The sequence below is a fragment of the Geospiza fortis genome, unplaced genomic scaffold (genome assembly GCF_000277835.1).
Source record: "Geospiza fortis unplaced genomic scaffold, GeoFor_1.0 scaffold491, whole genome shotgun sequence".
NCBI lineage: Eukaryota > Metazoa > Chordata > Aves > Passeriformes > Thraupidae > Geospiza > Geospiza fortis.
Window position 1 is genome coordinate 2,424,220 of NW_005054390.1, and position 18,878 is coordinate 2,443,097.

Sequence of the window (18,878 nt, forward strand, 5' to 3'; positions counted from 1 at the left end):
ACACTGAACATTAAGGTAATTCTGCGTAAACAGAAATATTGTCCTCTTCTGAGACTGGCAAATCAAGCCATGAAGAAAAAAGAACTTATTTAAAACAGCAATAATTTTGGTTACTGGAATTGTTACTGAAATTTCATGGTTTCTAAAATTTAACAGAAAATTTAATTAAAATGGATAAGTATAGTTATAATCATTCTTTGAAACTGCAGATAAAAACTTGTGTCCAGCACTATCTGGAGAAAGAGTTCGTTTTATTCCAAAGGGTGAAAATTTCCTGAGATTGCAGCATTTTTTTACTATATTAAAACCAGAGGAAAAAATACATTAAAAATACACTAATGGTAGTCATAGCTCTTTAAGATACTTAAGGTAGATTCCATGTTTAAAATGTCTGGAAATGGGTAAGTATAAAGGAGCTGCAGCATGGTAGCCAAAAAAAGGAAGGAATTAAAAAAAAAAGCAAAATGTTTCATATTTTTCAGTCACCTTTTCTCCAGAAACTAGGCATGCTTTCAGATGTATGGGGAAGAATATATAGTCAAGATTGACACCTACGGAAAACTATGTAGAAATGTAATTTCTAGGAATGACAAAAAGGGAAACCTCTTAAAAATTAGAAAGATTAGTCTATTTTTTTTTCTAAATGACTCAGAAGAGTAAATAATGGACGAGACTGGACATCAACAAGGATTTTTTTTTTGTTATGAAAGTGGTGAGACACTGTACAAGTTACCCCAAGTTGTTAATGTCCCCCTAAAATTATTTCAATGTCAGGGGCTTGAGTAATCTGTTCTGGTGAAAGATGTCCCTGTCTATGGCAGGATATTCAGACTTGGTGGTGAGAGCTTTACATTGTCTTGGAGCTCCTTGTATTCTTCCTCTCTTCTAAATTTCTTTAAAAAGGTAGCAGTACAAATATCAAAGAATGTCTCTAAAGGATATATGCCTCCACTCAACTCCTACCAATTAACTTCAACATTCCCAGATTACTGTTATCCTAGATCTTCATACAATTAAAAATATATATAGATGGAAGAAAGTTACTTCAATTATCTCCTTATGGGTAGCAGAGCTGATATGAACTAATGCCTTAAAAATACAGAGAAATTTATTTTTCATGTAGGAGTAAAACAATTGCAGATGATACTCTGACAATGGCCCAATCTTGCTCTTTTACAGTGTTATCATATAATCCTGTACCTGAAATAGGGAAAAGCAAAAGGAAAAGCATAAGAGAAAGGAAAAGCATAAAAGAAAGGAAAAGCAAAAGGAAAAGCATAAAAGAAGCAAAAGCAAAGAAAAAGAAGAAAAAGAAAAAGAAAAAGAAAAAGAAAAAGAAAAAGAAAAAGAAAAAGAAAAAGAAAAAGAAAAAGAAAAAGATATATGTTCATTTGCATCTATGCTTTTGGTTAGCTTAAGATGAATTAATTAATGTAGCCTGAGTTTCATTTTGGGATGAAGCTTTTGCTAGCCCTCTTCCAAGACAATCCCTCGCAGAAGATTCTTTTGCACATGTTAGCCACTGCATATTAATCATACCATTTCACCCTAAATATTTTGGAATTTGAAGAGAGAAGACATATATCTGACATAGGAAAATCTTCTCAAAGTGCATAAATATGCAACAAAGCAGGTGTCAAGCAACAATATGTTACTCATATTATGCAATAATTTCACTCCTTACTTCATAAACAAATACTCTTCTGAAGGGATTATCTGATATTTCATTATCCAGAGTATATCTGTGTATAACCTATATCTAAGATTAATGGAAATAATGAGATTTTCACTGTGATTGATCAGCAAAGGGGTTTGCAGTGATTTTGGAAGCAAGTAAAAAAATCTCTGAAGTATAAAAATCCTATAATTTATTAAAAATATGCCTGTGTCTCTCTGTTTAGAGAAGTCTGAGTTCTACTACGAGCTGGAATATCTCGCATAACCTTTTCCATATGTCCAGGTACAAGAATAGCCCTATCTTCTCCAGTCCCCATTTTCTGCACAGTAAAATGAGTAAAGTTGATTTGTGTGCTACTATTCTGCTATTTTTTTTTACAATCTATATGGCACAAGAACTAAGTGTATTTTCTGCATTAAGTGAATGGTTTGCACCAAAGGGTATTAGAGAGAATATTTAAGAATAAACTTCTAAAAATTTAATTCAGAAAGGGCAGTCACTGCCAATTGGTATTTCCTGATGACAGTGGCAGTTTATTAATAATCTGTCATGTAAAGCAGACATATGGGGTGTTGAATTCCACCCAGTCACACAGTGAAATCGCCTCTGTTATTACCTCTAGAATTACCTACTTTTTGTGTAAAGACTTTTGCAGACATGAATACACATCAATGTTTCTGAATGCAGGCTACCTCTGTTTTCTTCCCCTAATTCCTCATTATTGATAAAATGATCCAGCATAAGGTTAATCTTGGTCCCTGAGTATACACATAGTCCAAATAAATACCAAGATTCAGTTCAGACACAAACATTGATAAACATTGATAGGGTTATCAAAGTTCAAAAGGACAAACCATAGTATATAAATTCCTTACTTTTGATATGTCATGAGGGAAAAACAAAAAAGAAAATAGTATCCTCAAAGCTGCATGCACCTATTCAAGCTGTACATTCAGACGTGTTGCAAGCAATTTATCACGACGCAGATGCCAGTGGACTGGAGGAGATGGAAGGAAGAGATTGTACTAGGAGGAGCTGTTAGAAGTACATAGCACATGGCATGTACTTTATTTTTCTCCTCTCTAGTCACTTTAAATTTTAAATTAGATTAAAATTTCTGTGGAATTGGAATTTTGAAATGATTTTTTTTTTGTATTTAAAAGATTGATTGAATTTGCCATGTACCAACTTTACTTTTTTGCCACAATAGAAACTTTACTCAGTAATGAAATCTAAAATTACGAGGATCTGAGGTGTTTTCAGATTTCTTCATTATCCTTTCCCACTTTTCCATTTCAGTGTAATACAGTGAGCTGACTGGAACAGTGAGACTGACAGAAGATGGAAGCTAGTGCAGAACAAATATCACTTAAACCTTTGCAGCCAAGCACCACTGGAAAAGTCATGCTGAGACAGCTGAATCTTTGACCTGGCTTAGATTTTGTTTTATGGTCTTTGATGCATCTATTCAAAACATAGTTTTAATTGGAGTTATGAATTAAAATAATTTAACAGCCTTTTGTTTAGGACTAATACTACAGTTAGTTGTGTATTTGTTTACATGATACATGACTTTCTCCTAAAATTTTGAAATACTCAGTTGAGATCAGATTTTACTGTACACAATTCCCAAATGAATGTGAGTGAATCTATTGGACAAATCTTTGAAAATGAGCCACTAAGAATTTTGTCCTCCATTTGTGCAGCAAATGCATTTGTGGGACCCATCATCCCAAGTATAAGGGGTTTTTTTCATGATGCAAATTTTCAGGTTTTATTTCTATACAATATCTTACTGAACATAAAGATTCAGGAAAACTCTTCAACAGAAATGCACATGCACACACTCAAAAGAATACATTTCCCTGAAAAAAAATAATGCAGGTTTTGCCCAATATTTGTTCAGGGATAGTAAGTATTGAGAAAATGCCATGTTGGACATGTATTTTCACATGACAACTTCTAATTTAACTTCTGAAAACCAACCATAACTGTGTATGAAATGGAAAAAAGTTTGCTTATTTTGCAACTTCCTCAAACAAATATTGTCCAGATTTCAGCTCAACTCTTTATAGATCCACAATTTGTGACAATTTGTGAGATACTTTTCAAGAAGATTATTCTCTGGGAAAATTTGTTTCATTCATGAGCAGAAGCTGGATGAAGATGAAAAGGCAGGACATTATCATTTGAAGCATGTGTCCAATAGCCTAGCAACTGTCTAAATATTCAATCTATTTTTAATTCTCTGTTTTCAATTCGCTATTTTCAGTGTGAATTTTAAATTATGAAATCTCTGATAAACTTATGCTTTAACAGCACTTCCAGTACTGCAGTGGGTAAAGTTACCATTTCTCTGCTTTCATTACAAATATAAAATATAGAGAAAATAAAAGACACAACAGAGTGGATTGAATGCTAGTTCCCAATGTGTAATGCGGTAAATTGGATACTGGATATAGCATTTATAAAGCTCTTTAGGTATTTATTAGGCAAATTTCATCTTCCTGTCAATTCGTGCAAAGTAGTGGCATAAACTAGTGACTCATTTGTTTTAGATTTTGTACAAGCCCAGTGAAAATAATGCATGTGAAAGATATAAATACCTGCATGCCTAAGAAAATAAAGTATTTTGACCCGACTGACAAGGACTTACAAGATCATGTTCATTAGAAGTGCATGAAAAAAGACTTAATTTGCAGGCCATAAACATTAATAGTAGTCTTTTTATTAGATTTTGAAAAAGAAATCTAGAAGAATATTTCACCGATTTATAAAACCAAAAGCTGTTCAAGCATCATTACTTTCTTTCTTTCCTTTTTCTTTCCCCTTTTATCCTTTTTTTTTTAAGAACAGAAAATAAATGGTTACTCTTAACTAAAAGAAAAGTTTCAGATTTATCTGTAATGTAATTTTATAATTTACTTCAGGGATATAGTGTGTGTCACTGATTCTCTAACTACAGAATCAACTAGACCATGGCACTAAGTGCCACATCCAGTCGTAAATGCCTCCTGGGATGGTGACTCCATTCCTTCCCTGGTTAGTCCATTCCAAGTCCAATCACACTTTCTGTGAAGAATGTCTCCCTAATATCCAATCCAAACCTAGGAGAAGAGGGCAACTCCCACCTGACTGCACTCTCCATTCAGGCAGTTGTAGAGAATGATGAGGTCTCCCCTGAACCTTCTTTTCTCCAGGCTAAACAGCCCCAGTTCTCTCAGTGGCTCTTCATAGGACTTGTGCTCCAGACCCTACACCAGCCTCCTTGCCATTTTCTGGACCTGCTCCAGCACCTCAGCATCTTTCCTATATTGAGGGGCCAATGCTCAAGGTGTGGCCTCACCAGTGCTGAGTACAGGGGTACAATCCCTGCCCTGCTCCTGCTGGCCACACTATTGCTGGCACAGGCCAGGATGCCATTGGCCTTCTTGGACACCTGGGCACTGCTGGCTAATATTCAGCTGCTGTCAGTCACTTCCTCCAGGGCCTTTTCTGCCTGGCCACTGTCCAGCCACTCTGTCCCCAGCCTGTAGTGCTGTAGGAGTTTGTTGTGGCCAAAGTGCAGGACCTGGCACCTGGACTTAGGTCATTTGACTTGGTACATCTATCCAGTGGTACACGTATCCAGTGGTACAGATGGGCACATCTGGTCATAAAAGGAGATCAGGTTGGCCAGGCAGTCTCCTAAATCCGTGCTGGCTGGGTCTGAGCCCTTGGCCATCCTGTAGGTCCTGTGTGATGGCACTCAGGATGATCTGTTCCATAACCTTGCCACACCAAGATGAGGCTGACAGGGCTGTAGTTTCCTATAGTGTCCTTCCAGCCCTTCTTGTGGATGGGTCACATTGGGTAGTTTCCAGTTGTCTGGGACCTCCCTGGAGAGCCAGGAATGATGAAAAGTGATGGAGACTGGCTTGGTGAGCTCTTCCAGCTTCCTCATCACCCTAGGATGGATACTTTCTGGTCCCATTGACAAAAGAAGAGCATCTAAGTGGCTCAGCAGGTCACTAATTGTGTTCTCCTGGATTACAGAGGGAAGCTATGCTGCTCCATGTCCCTGTCTACCAGGTAGGGAGACCAGTTGTCCTGAGGATGACCTGTCTCTCTTGCAGCATTACAAAATGGTTGTACAGTATCTTTTGGTCTTGGGCAGAAACATCTTCCTTTGGAGAGTTAGTAGATCTCTACTAATATAAAAGCAAAACTTCTTGCTATGTTGAATTTTAGGTATTCTCTGTTTCATATTTCTGTAATAATGTTAGGGGCTGAATGAAAGAGGAAATTTTACCTTTAACTCATAATTTACATTTCCTATTCCACACCCTTTGTAGAAAAGGAGTAATTCTAATCTTACATAAGCAGATACTGATATAGCTTATAAATACAAGCTAATAAATTAAAAATATTTCTTCCTATTTTGATATCCTGAAAACAACCAAGAAAATTTGTGTTTAATGGGATGGCTGTGAATTGATAAAGAAGTTCAAAGCCATGTTAGAAAATCAGTCTAAGAACATTTCTAATAATCCATTGATAATTGTACCCACTACTGTGTCCATTACAAGTGATTTCTAGTACGTCAAAGGAGAGGCATGTCTCCCACCCATCAAATAATTTAAATAATTTAACTGGAGAAAATGATTCCAAAATTTATGCCCATTTAGATTTATACCACCAGTATTTCTTCCTCTAGAATCCGTTAGATTCAACCAAATTTGTGTCATTTGCAGCTACATATGACCAGCCTTCTCTCTTGTCCACAAGTCCTGTCCCTTAAGCCAGTTACAAGACACAATAATCACTGGCTGAAAACTAGCAAAGTTCTTTATAAAGAACTGGATACAATCACCATTGAAAAACCCTGAGGGTTATAATGTTGCTCTCTGGTTTACATTAGAAGAGATTTGCGCTCATTGTATGTTTAGCTCTATCAATCTGAAAATTAGATTCAAGCTACCTTTTCTTTTAAAGCTGATTTTAATTTCAGAAATCTTCATACTCCCAAGAGATGCAATGGCATTCTCAGAGGTAAAAAACAGAATATAATCAAGGTTGCATATCATCATTTTAATGATAATTTGCCCTAGGCTGAGGCTATGGTAGGACTTTTTAATCAATATTTTCAAAGTATGCTTATTTGAAAAAGAAAGTGTTTTCAGTGTAAGGGATTTTTGTTATCCATTCCACATTTTATCCAAGTTGGTTTACTTTCATTGGTTGTATTCCTTAATGAAAAAAACTAATGTAGTGACTATTTGGTGTTTCAAATAAAATAAATAATTTTTAAGTGGTACGTTAATATTTAAGAAAGATATAATTTTTCTAGCAGGAGTTATTTTTTGTGACTTCTAAAAACACCCAGAAAAGAACAGTGAAAGAACCCCAGAACTTACTTGCAACTTACATACAACCTTTTACTTTTACCATAATATGGCATGCAAAAGATCTATCCATACCTTTTCACATGTTAGTGAACCCAGTATGAAAAGTATTAAAAGATAAATTTGCTGTACTACTTTTCTATGTTTTATTACACGTATGCTAAAAATTTACATTAAAAAGAACAAGTGGTTAAGCACTTCTACAGTGCTTTTAGGAAAATACTACTTTACACATTAGAAATGCATAAATACACATTTATATGTATGCATGTATACCTGTCTACCTATAAAGCAAAAATGCAATCAGAGACTATACAGGATCAAATCTGAATGCATTCAGGAAGACTAATATGCTTTTTTATATATATACCCATACTTATTTGTATTTATTTTCGTCCATTCATATGTAGATAATTAATCAGAAGTAAAGTATTCTCCAAATACAATGTTAAATGCAGTAACTAGTGTCAAGGTGTTCCCAGCTAACATACAAGCATACTTATAGAAATATACCTGGTAATTTGTGATACACAACTCAGAGGAATTCATGTTAAATGGCATTTTGAGATTATGTCTCCAAAGTCTGTCTTCAAAAAGATTAATTTTAAAATTGAAAAATAGGTGTTTGCTATTATAATGATTTTCTAGATCATATAAAAATAAAAGTGATAAAAAAACTAAAGTTATGGTATTTTTGGGATGATGAAATATTGTCACACACACAGATTGATGGAAATTATTTTCATAAGTGTCATTTTGGAGAAATAGACATCACAAGCTGAACGCACAATAAAACTCAAGCTCACTCTACATGTCTAGTTCCTTCCTGCCACTGCTTTCAAAAGTGTGAAAAAGACAGCTATGGAAAGTTAGCAGAATGGATTCAGTTGCTTAACATCCTGAGTGGAGAGACACATCCTTCACAACTTCTGAAATTGCATGCTGCCTCTTACAGACTCATATCATCTCATATCATCCACAAGGTGTCAGGAAACTGATGTTTTTTGTTTTCTTCTACTGTATATTTTTAAAAAATTAATATTTGCTTCTAAAGGAGTATATTGCAAATTTAAGTTGTTGATTTGTAGCTTTTTTGAGAAAATTTGCCATGGTCCTGAAATTTTATTTTCCTTCTTTAATCACATGAGGCAACAGATAAATAAAGTATATAAAAGGAGTTAAAAAATTAATAACTGAACTACAAGAGATCTAGAAAAATGGTTAAAATAAGTAGAGAAAAATGGGTTTTTTGGGTTTCTGTTTTTGTTTTTGTGGGTGCTTTCTTCTAGCTAGATTTGGGTTTTTTTAACTGTTACTTATTTATTTTGTATAAAAATATAAGTACTGTCATTAGAGGTTGGCATGGACAGGACCTTGACATATGGTTGGGTAAGTTTCTGATATTCATTTTCCAGTGAAATATTTATTTTCATCCATTAGTTCTCTATCAGTTAATTTTCTTTTTTTTTTCAAATCTCCATAAGAACGATCATGTAATTCTTAAGTGAAGAAGAAAGTTGAAATTATTTATTTGTTAGGTAATATTTCTTAAGTATATACATAATATAACATCATTATTAGAAAAAAATGAAACAACACAGTAAGATTTAGAAAATCATTACTAGTATTTCTTAGCTTTGCCTGTGTCCTGTTTTTAGAGTTATTATAATAAATTATTAAATCAAGCATACCACAAACATTTATTTAAACTTCTAACTCAACCAAGCATGGTTTTGATCCAAATTTTTGGATCAAAGAATCCAAAGGATTCTTTAATGCCCAGTAGCTGTCTGTATCTACTGTTCTACTGCTCTGTTCTAGTTCAGTCAGCTGGATCACTTTTATGTATGTAAATTTCAGTCCAGTAAAACCATGCAAGAAAGTTCTCTGACAAATCTGCTGTACATACAGTTTACAAACAATGCTGAGGAGAATCCCATGTTTTACAGGCATAATTGAACCTTATTAATTCAAGCAAGGAATTAATTAGACTACTTATCTTTCTACTTTAAGTAGATTGGTAAGATGATAATGTTGGAAAAGAGCCCTCTTACATATTAAATACCAACCAGATGCATTTTTTAATTGCTCCAGCTATGCTGAACTTAAGTGATCCAATTTAAAAAAGAGGCAAATTGGGTTTTTTGTGGGTTTGTGGGTTGGTTTTTTTTTTTTTTTTTGGGTTTGGGAAGGTTTGAGAGGATTTTTCCTGGATTTTCCCAAAAAAAGTTAATGATTTCTCTTTTGTATTGCTTGGGGAGGTCTATTTGTATTATTTCTTTTTTAATATCAAAGCCTTCTCCCTGTTAATTTGCCATAATTTTATTATATATATCAATTATTTAATGCTCTTAGCTTAGCTGCTTCCTATATTCATATCCATAAAAGTCCTGTAAAATGAAAAGTTCCTCAAACCATGATATACCATTGTCTTTGTATACTTTCTTTGAAAATCAAGCTTTATTATACACAACACACACACACACATGCTTGTGTGTAGCATCAGTTTTTCAAAACATAAGAGGAAAATATTACCAGGAATCTTATATTAACGAATATACCAGAATTATAGTGAGACTTCTCTAACATTCACTTCAGTGTATTTTTATTAAACACTGACTGTGTTTCCTCAACCACCAGAAATTAACAAACTACACAAGGCAATATCTATACAGTTAGCAGTTTCGATGATAGTAGATTTGCTTACTTATAAAGAATTATGGGACAGCAATGATCAATCTCATTCTGAAGGACTGAGCAAAAGAACAAGAAATAAACTCATGGAAAACCAGCAGAAACAAAATGAAAACAAAGTCCTCCAGGGCTGCCTAAATGTTAAGAAAGAATATTTTACATTATTTTTTTAATTGATAATACAAAATTTTAAATTTTAGGCTTTCACAAGAAGCCTTTGAAACAGAAATATACCATAAAACAAAAAATTTATAATTCAATACAAAAGTAGCAACATGGCAAAAGTGACCTACTACCTTCACACAGTGAGTGGAAACACAAAGCAAAGCTGACAGATCTGCTCTCCTGGGTTTAGGTTTCCACTGTCTAGAAGTGCTGTTTGCTGCCCATCTATGCACAGTATGACAGCTATTTGTATTGTACAAATAAGGTTTACTTATCAAACTTGATTGAGATCAAGTTTGATCTCAATTGCATGCTAATCATATTGTCCCTTGTTATGAAACAAGCACTTTACTTTGTTAAGTCTAATATTATGAAACAAGCTTAAAACACAGGAGAATACTCTGGTAACCTGTTTAGGCTTGTTTGTCTCAATAGCTTTATTGCATTACTTATTAAATTATTTCAGAAACATGCTAAATATAATTGTATTTTGTTCAATTGACTTCATGGTAAACATAATATTTCTCAAAAAACTTAAGTTTATGGAAAAGTATAAAAATTGATTTATGGCAACCACAGGTTTTCAGTCATTTTAGTTTTCATTATAACAGGTATCCATCTTATCCCTCCCAGTGTAACATAAAAATCCTGACAGTAAGAAATAATTTTGATAGAACCTGTAACATGGCTGTATTACTGTTTTCTGCTGCTTGGCCCTGATTCACTCCTAAAAGATGGTTTCTCACCAATTATTTAATGTACAGAAATGCAGTTTACAACTGGAGAACCTCTGTCATTTTGCAGATTGTTGTCTCCTGAGTTCATGTTATCTCTCTCTCTCTGAAATTACATCATTTTCTGTGTTTGATGACTATGCTAATGTAAGTCTCAAAATGCAAAATGTTCAAGTTACACATAGTGCATTGAAGTACAGTTAGGAAATGATGTCTTCAATCAAACTATGTTAAAATACAACAAACAAACAAAACACTAACAATTTCATTTTACTGTTATGGGGTAAGCCTAAAAAAAATCCTTCCCCCTTACAATATCTTAAAACAAATAGAGATTAATTAATCACTGATTTTACTGGTTGATGTTATCACAGACTTGGTGGGACTTCTTTGGGCTTTTTATATGTGAGGAAATATGATCATATGCTAGAAAACAGTTATTCACAGAACCATCCCAATTCAGGATAAAGAAATAACAAAACTTATTACTCACCCTGAGCTTGCAGGTTTGGAACACAATCAATACAACTCTATCCTGAGATCTGAAAAACACAAAACAAAAGCTTTCTATCACCACTGACAATAAATAGTCAGACATTAGATATATAATAAAACAAATAAATGCTTGTTCAGTACTTGTAAAAACCACAAATAATTAACATACATATACCCTACATGAATATCAATTGACTTAAACCTCAAATAGTACAGTCTGAAAGAAGCACATTTTATGTCAGAAAAGCAGCCAGACCAATAAAAGCCTAAGCTTTCAAGTGTGTTCAATCTTCCTCTCCCTACACCCCAACAGTGTTTTGAAGAAAAATCAATTTTAAGCTCTCTCCTAGAAATTAAAAATTGTGGATTTCTGTGGAGACCAGTAAACTCCAGGGATATCTGGGTAGAAGAACTCTGACGGCACAGCAGAGCAATTTAATTTATGACTTGAGAAGTTTACTTGAACGTAAAAACTTCCTTTGGAAAACAAATTACTTTTATGCTTAGAAAGTAATAAAAAAGATCAGACCATATTTTAGGATTTCAATTCTAGGAGGGGGAAATCAAAACAATTAAAATAATAAAAAAGGATATATTTTCCTGTTTGAAATGGGTCAGAAAGCTTTGTGATGACTGACGAAAGTGTATCAGGGTAGAAGCAATAGAGTCTGACTGGACATGGATATTTGTAAATATGGGGATGCAAAGAAGAAATGCTTTCTATAAAAGCAGAGGAAGAAAATAGATTAGTGCAGCAAATTCCTTTATGATCATCAAATACAAATGATTCATCATTGAATTAACATTCATTTCATGGAACTGGATGCATTTCTTTATAATTGCTTAGATTTGTTAAAATTATCAATACTATAACCATGGTTATTCCATTAATAAGGTTTGAGGTTACACATTAGCTTAATAAAAACAATCTAAAATTGATTTTACTGCAGCAAATTACTTTCCAACTTTTTGTCTACAGACATTTTTCTCTTTCCAGTGCAACATTAATGAAGATTAATGCTCAAAATTTAAAATCTGCTAAATAAATATCAGAAAATATAGAAAATAAAAATGTCTCTTTGAATAGTAGAAAAGAAAGATACATAGAAAAATTACATAAACATAATATAAAATTTATTTTAGTTTTATGCTAATTATAATTAACATATAAAAGGAGAATATTAGATACTATAATGGTAATCTCCATGCTTTGGAGGAAGCATGTATGCCTCTGTAATTTTAAGATTATTCAAGACATCCAATTAACAGATTATCCATTCAGTTCTTGCAGTGTTGCCAAGTTTTAACAATTTTTCCATGGTGTTTGTATTAGATAAATTAATTTTGTGGCTTTTTTTGGTTGTTGGTTTATTTTTTTTTACATTGGTTGTTTTGTTTGTTTGTTTGTTTTTGAGGGATTGCTCTTGGATTTTGGGCTTGTTTGTTAGTTTGGTGTTTGTTTCATGTCTCAAAGATTAGCAGATTTTTTTTCCCAAAGGGTTTTACACATTCAAAAAAATAACCTGAAGATAAAAATATGTCTATTTACCCTTTCTTTATATTAAAATAGTCTCGTTTTTTTACTTTTAGTTTCTAACTAGGGTTTGAGCTGAACATTTATCAGGGAAAATCCAGCAGAACCTCATCAATGTCTTCAAGTTAAAGACCTCAGAATTCCCACCATAAAAATACATTTAGTCTTAAGTCTCTCAATCTGCTGAACAGCCTGTTATCTCTGCAGAAGTCATCATGCAATATTGTTACTATTTGGCTAGGGAGAAAAAACAAGGAGAAAACCCCCAAAAACCCAACAAAATTCTTATTTTAATAGTTGAACTTTTTTTCTCCCATCTAATTTTCTCACAACAATTTTTTTTTGTATTTTTTTGTTTCTCTTCCCCTTCCTTGTCTTAGGACAGCAGCAGTATATGAAATCTGATAGGACAATCACAGTGCAAGTGAAAATATACCTCTTAAGCTAAATATACTTTGCAAGCACTGTCTTAAGAATCTAAATTAACCCGAGTCTCTACAACTTTTTTCTATTTTATTATTTTGAATCTCTGTGGGGACAATTTCGCTAGACTATTTTGCTCTAGTTTTAACCAACTGGAGGAAAAAAAGTTACCTAGAATTGAAATTGGGCGAAAAACCCTTTGTATTACTACCTTCCCTACAAAATGAGTTTATGGCAGCACTCTGATCCTTACGCAGAAGGCCTCCAAGTGCTTAAAATTGGGAAATTATATGCCAATAATCCTTAAGCATAATCTTAGTTCTGCTGTGAACTAAAATATTGATCCAAAAAAGTTACAAACTCTGTTCACAAACTTTCCTGCTCTGTAAAATCATCTTGGGAGTTTTAATTATACACTCTCAGGTTTAGATGAAAATGCTATTTTTATACATTATTTCTTTGTATATAAATTGAAAATATCAATAAGATAGTTCATTGTATTGTATTGCCAGAAATTAATTGTACTTTAAAGTGAACAGGAACTCTGCCTCCTGGAAGTAATTTGGTTTTATTTAATGTAAAAAGGGATTTATTCTCTAAGTTTGCACATATAACTCAAGGACATTATTCAGCAATAATTTATATGTTTAGCAAGTTTCCACTATTACAGGATGTTTCTTCAACAGCTGTCAAGTTTTTAAGGCTTAGTTTTACAAAATTGTTTAAATTGCACCAAACCTGCAATCATCACAATTTAAGAAAACAAGAGGCTATTATAATAAGAAAATACTTTATTCTATTGAGCTTAACACTTCAGTAAAAACCACTGATAGTGTTCATTAACTAAGTAGACTATTTAATTTTCAAAGTCCTTTTATAACTCCCCCTTTTTAAAGGCACCATATGAACTACCAGGCAGTAACTATCACTCTGTGATGACTCAGTACTGGACAATGATACTGTACTTCCCTTTCAACAGGTCAGGTAAAAAAAAAAAGGAAGGTAATAAAACGTTGTTTTCAATGGTATTTTTGCAATTTGAATTTTATACTGTTGATAATTCAGCATAGAAAACAATTTCCTTTACTTTTATGATTATGAATACGAAGACAAATTCCAGAAGGAATGCCAACAGTGTGTATTACTATCTCCCATTAATTCTAATTTTCTTTGCCAAGGTTTTGCCAAGTATCAAAAGACTTGAAAAGTTAAATTCAATCCTAGGAAAAACATTGTCCAAAATTTTATTTCACTCTCACTATTAGCATCCTGAGATACCCACTCCAAAAGGAGGACAAAATTAAAAGTTAAGGGTGTTCCAAGTGGACTATGAAAGAGAAATTTTAAACATTTCATTTAAGCGTAAATTAGTTTTTTGCACCACAATCTAGTTATTTTTGTATGTGTAAATTATTCTAATTTTTTTTTCATGGAGAAAGGGAGGCTCAAGGGGGATCTTCTTGATCTCTGCTAATGCCTAAAAGGGAGTTGTAGTGAGGTGAGGGATCAGCCTTTTCTCCCAGGTGACAAGAGATGGGACTAGAAGAAATAGCCTGTAGTTTCATCAGGGGAGATTGTAGATTAGGAAAAATTTCTTCACAGAAAGGGTGGTTAGGCATTGGAAGAGGTTGCTCAGGGTTGCACCTTTTCTGGAAGTGTTCAAAAACATGTAGGTGTGGTCCTTGGGCAAATGGTTTAGTGGGGAACATAGCAGTGTTTGGTGAAAGTTTGGACTTGATTAGTTTAAGATCTTTTCCAATCTTAATGATTCTATTATTTATTGAACACAAGATCCTTTCCCATTTCTTAGATTTTTAGAAAAACATTATAGTGTAAAAGAGATCAGTAATAGTTACATAGACTATTGTGTTGTCTAGTTCTTTCAAAACTGGAAAGAGATTTGAGTAAAACCCAATATAAGAGGAGTAGGAATGCATTTTATTTTGGACTGCTCTGTAATTTTCCTGATATCTGTTTCTCCTTCACTTAAAAAAATGCCAAATGCTATTATTCCCAATTTTTTGTTTGATCTGTGTGCTTTAATTTTTGCCATATTCCAAAACCAGACATTTCACAACATTTTTCTATTGTTACTGAATCATAACCTTTGTCAATCTCATAACATTTCTTCAAAAGACACAAAAAATGCCTCCTGAAGAAATCAAAAAGTTCCATTTATTATATAACCCTTTTTTCTAATTCTCCTGAAGGAATATTCTGGTTTATAAGTAAATACAGGTGTTCATATATCAAAGCCTAAAACCAAAACCCCATATGTAATTCAATTATTTTATGGATATTGTATTAATTATAATATATATACATTTCCTGGTAGATAATCTATACTTGCATAAAATACCTCTCTCTCTCTTCTCTGTACTAACCTTAACTGAAAACCCATCCAGCCTTGTCACCAAAACATTGCAGTTTGGGATTCCCTACCACAGCAAAGATCCCATATCCATTACATGACAATACTATCAAAAGTTTTCTATTATAGACTAATTTTTTCTTGCCGTGTTACTTTGTTAGCTCCTTTTGTTTGTATGCTGGAATCTTTATATGCTGGAATGGCTATACCTGACCTTCAAGGCAGATGCTCTTTGATTCCAGTGTTGATGATGTTCAGACACAGAGCTTGCAGTATGGTATTATTTGCCCATGTGAATCCTCACTTTCCCCTTCACTACTTGCCTTTAAAAGTAGTACCATGAGCATAGAGAGATCAGGAAAGGAGATATGGTATGCTTAAACAGGTCGTGAAATTTTGATGGCATAAGAAGCAGTAGTGTGGGATTTATTAAAGAATTTGTCTATGTTGTAACAAACTTTTAATATTACACTATGTTGAAATTTTGTGTTGCTGCAGTCTATCCAATTATTTTTGTTTAATTTGCACATTGTGTCATGGCATCCTTGTATTTTTCTTGCACACTCTTGTTTTGTATAAATTGTCTAATTTGTTAGGATTTTTGTAAACTCTAATCATATCCTCTGGAGCACTTACAATCCTGCCCAGCTATCCATCAGCCAGAGATTTTTGAAGTTTATGGTTTCTTCTGTCATTCAAATCTCTTTTCTTTTAGATGCTGAAAAACAGCATGGCCAAAACAGCCCCCTGTGGAACTCTCCAGCTGAAATGATTAGTAATGACTCCTCGTTAACTGAAAGTAATTTTTTCAAACAGTTGGTGGCTACATCTCATCCACACTTTACTGGTCTGCTTAAAAGAATGTAATAGTACACCCTACATCCCCCTTAATGAAATTGTAATTATATAATATTTCCTTTTTTTCTCATCACGGAAAAGATCATATTTTAGCAGTTTGTAAATAAATTGGACTTACAGAGTCAAAAAAAAAAACATTTCAGAAAAAGTAATTCTCTCATAATTATCACCATTTATAAACAGTAGGAATCTTCCTCAAGCTGCACTGACATTAACATTTGCTTTCAGCACCATTTTGGTAATTTTAAAGTCAAACTTGCAGGTGGCTTGTCACTTCAGTTATACATTCCTTCAGAAATGCTTATCTATAAAATCTGTATTGTGGGTTAAGAATGTAAATACAGGTATCTTTAAATGTTATATTGTAAATATGCACACTTTATTAACAAAAGCTTCTTTATATGCCTATGACCATGCAATTGATTTTAAATAGACAACAAAGGTCAGCACTTCTGGAGAGATTCTATATAATTTTCAAAATAAGAATGGTTCATATCAGTTTATTCTAACATCTTTTATCTTTCTAGCATTTTTAACAACAAATTGAAATCAGAGAAGTCAAATATATTCTCACATGAAAGAGCTGAAGTCCAACAGTACTTAGAAAAAAAGCTGTTTTGGCTTTTTTCTCATGTTGTTGTCTAGGTCTTCAAATTTGCAGATGTTCACAAGAAGTGCAGGATACCAGTTATGTTACTATCTTTTAAATATGATGTTAAAATGGAGACTATTAGTTTATTACCAAATGCATAACATGCTAATTACCTTTACAGGCACTGAACATAATCCTTTTTTCTACTTATCTATAAAGATATGAACCAAAACTACTAAGGGGAGATTTTTTCAGTTTAAAAATATTTGGGAACAATTTTATTGGTTAATAAACGACTCACAAATTAAAAACCTGTAGCTGAAGAAGAACTGCTGAAGCCTCCTTAATGGAAAAACCGAATGCAACTATATTGTGAACTCTTGCTACTAATAGGTACAAGATAGACGCTAGCATGGACAGTTGTTAGACATTGTTATCATACTGTCATCTGACAGTTATTAGAGAAAAGGCAGCTCTGGAAGAAACAGAAATATCTCTTTTCAGATAAAGAACTAAAATGGTATTAGTAACAGTATGTCACGTAACATGAGTTATTTATTAATCAGGACCTCTCTATGCACTGAGTAATAAAATTAATTACATTTTTGAAAATAAAAATGTGCAATTCTAATATTTGTTCTAAGCCTTCAGTTTACATGCTATTCAGTTCTTGAAGCTGTTCTTTAGAGATTCTACCACCCAATTAGAATAAATTTTTAGAGTTAACACTGTGGTGGAATTTCCATTATGTAAAAATGTTAGTCATCAGAATTCAAATTTATTAATTCTTTGTAAAGCAAATTTAAAACTTCATTGCCTTTGGACTGTTTTCAACTTTATATAATATTTTAATTGCACTTTTTCATCTGATATTTTTGCAGGCTTTTTTTTTTTTTCTCTTGAATCAATTTGCACACAAGACAGAAAAAGAAGTAACATCAGCATAAGCTAGCCAATCTTTTAATTGACCATATAGAAAGGCCACTCCCACATGCTTTACCCTCAAATCTTGGACTAGTCATACAATCTTATCATACAGATCTCCATTTATGGTTAATCTGTTTCCCAAGCAGTTGCAAAACCTATAAAGTCAATGTACGTAAAGAAGTTAAAAGATCCTGGCTTATTCAGATAACCTATGGAATATAGAGTACTAGAATCACTAAATATCAAATTTGAGTCTAACATCACCTTCCAAATATCCTCTGCAAATCTTAACTATAAAAGAAATACATCTTTATCAGAAGACACACCACAAAGAACTTGGTAAAATCAACAAAATAATAATCTCACTTGATCCAAGACAAAAAGCCATGCTGAATTAATGATATAAACTTAGTGGTGGAACTTGGAAAGAACGGATATAAAACCTAACTGATTCCACAATTTACAGAATTCAGTAAAATGTTATAATGCTATTTCACACTAACAGAAAATTGACTCCATTCTTCCAAAAACAAACAAAAAAAAAATTAAACAAGTTAAAATTCATCAAATCTGCAAGGAAAAAGAAATCTGCAGCCTAAATATTTTTAAGAAAATACATTATTTAGAGTTTCACAGGAGGAGGAAGAAGTCATCCAATGAGATGAATATGTGGTAAGATATTTAGCCTTTTAAACATGGTAGTTCCCTTCATAATGTCCATTTATAAATGTAGCTATATTAGTATTGCTTATGCTAACATCCCAGTTTTGATATTTCACAGAACCACAGAATATTTTGAGTTGGAAAGGACCTCTGTAGATCATCCAACTTCCCTGCCAAGGCAAAGTCACACAGGAAAGTGTCCAGGTGGATTTTGAATGTCTCCAGAGAGTGAGACTCCAAAACTCCATGGGTGACCTGAACTACAAGGATCATTGAGTCCAACTCTTCAGCGAATGGCCCACCCAGGGATGGCCTCGGCTTTATTAGCATCATGCTCAAACCAATTTGTTGCGGTGTGAC

At 33.2% G+C, this 18,878-nt stretch overlaps 1 long non-coding RNA gene across 1 annotated transcript in view; it reads right to left on the reverse strand.

Moving 5' to 3' along the window:
- Positions 1 to 11,148: 11,148 nt before the first annotated feature.
- The window catches only part of LOC115948405, a 471,151-nt gene continuing 463,421 nt past the window's right edge, over positions 11,149 to 18,878 (reverse strand). Inside the window, exon 5 of the long non-coding RNA XR_004082227.1 lies at positions 11,149 to 11,197. This is a non-coding gene — a long non-coding RNA (uncharacterized LOC115948405). The remainder of the gene's footprint in view (positions 11,198 to 18,878) is intronic.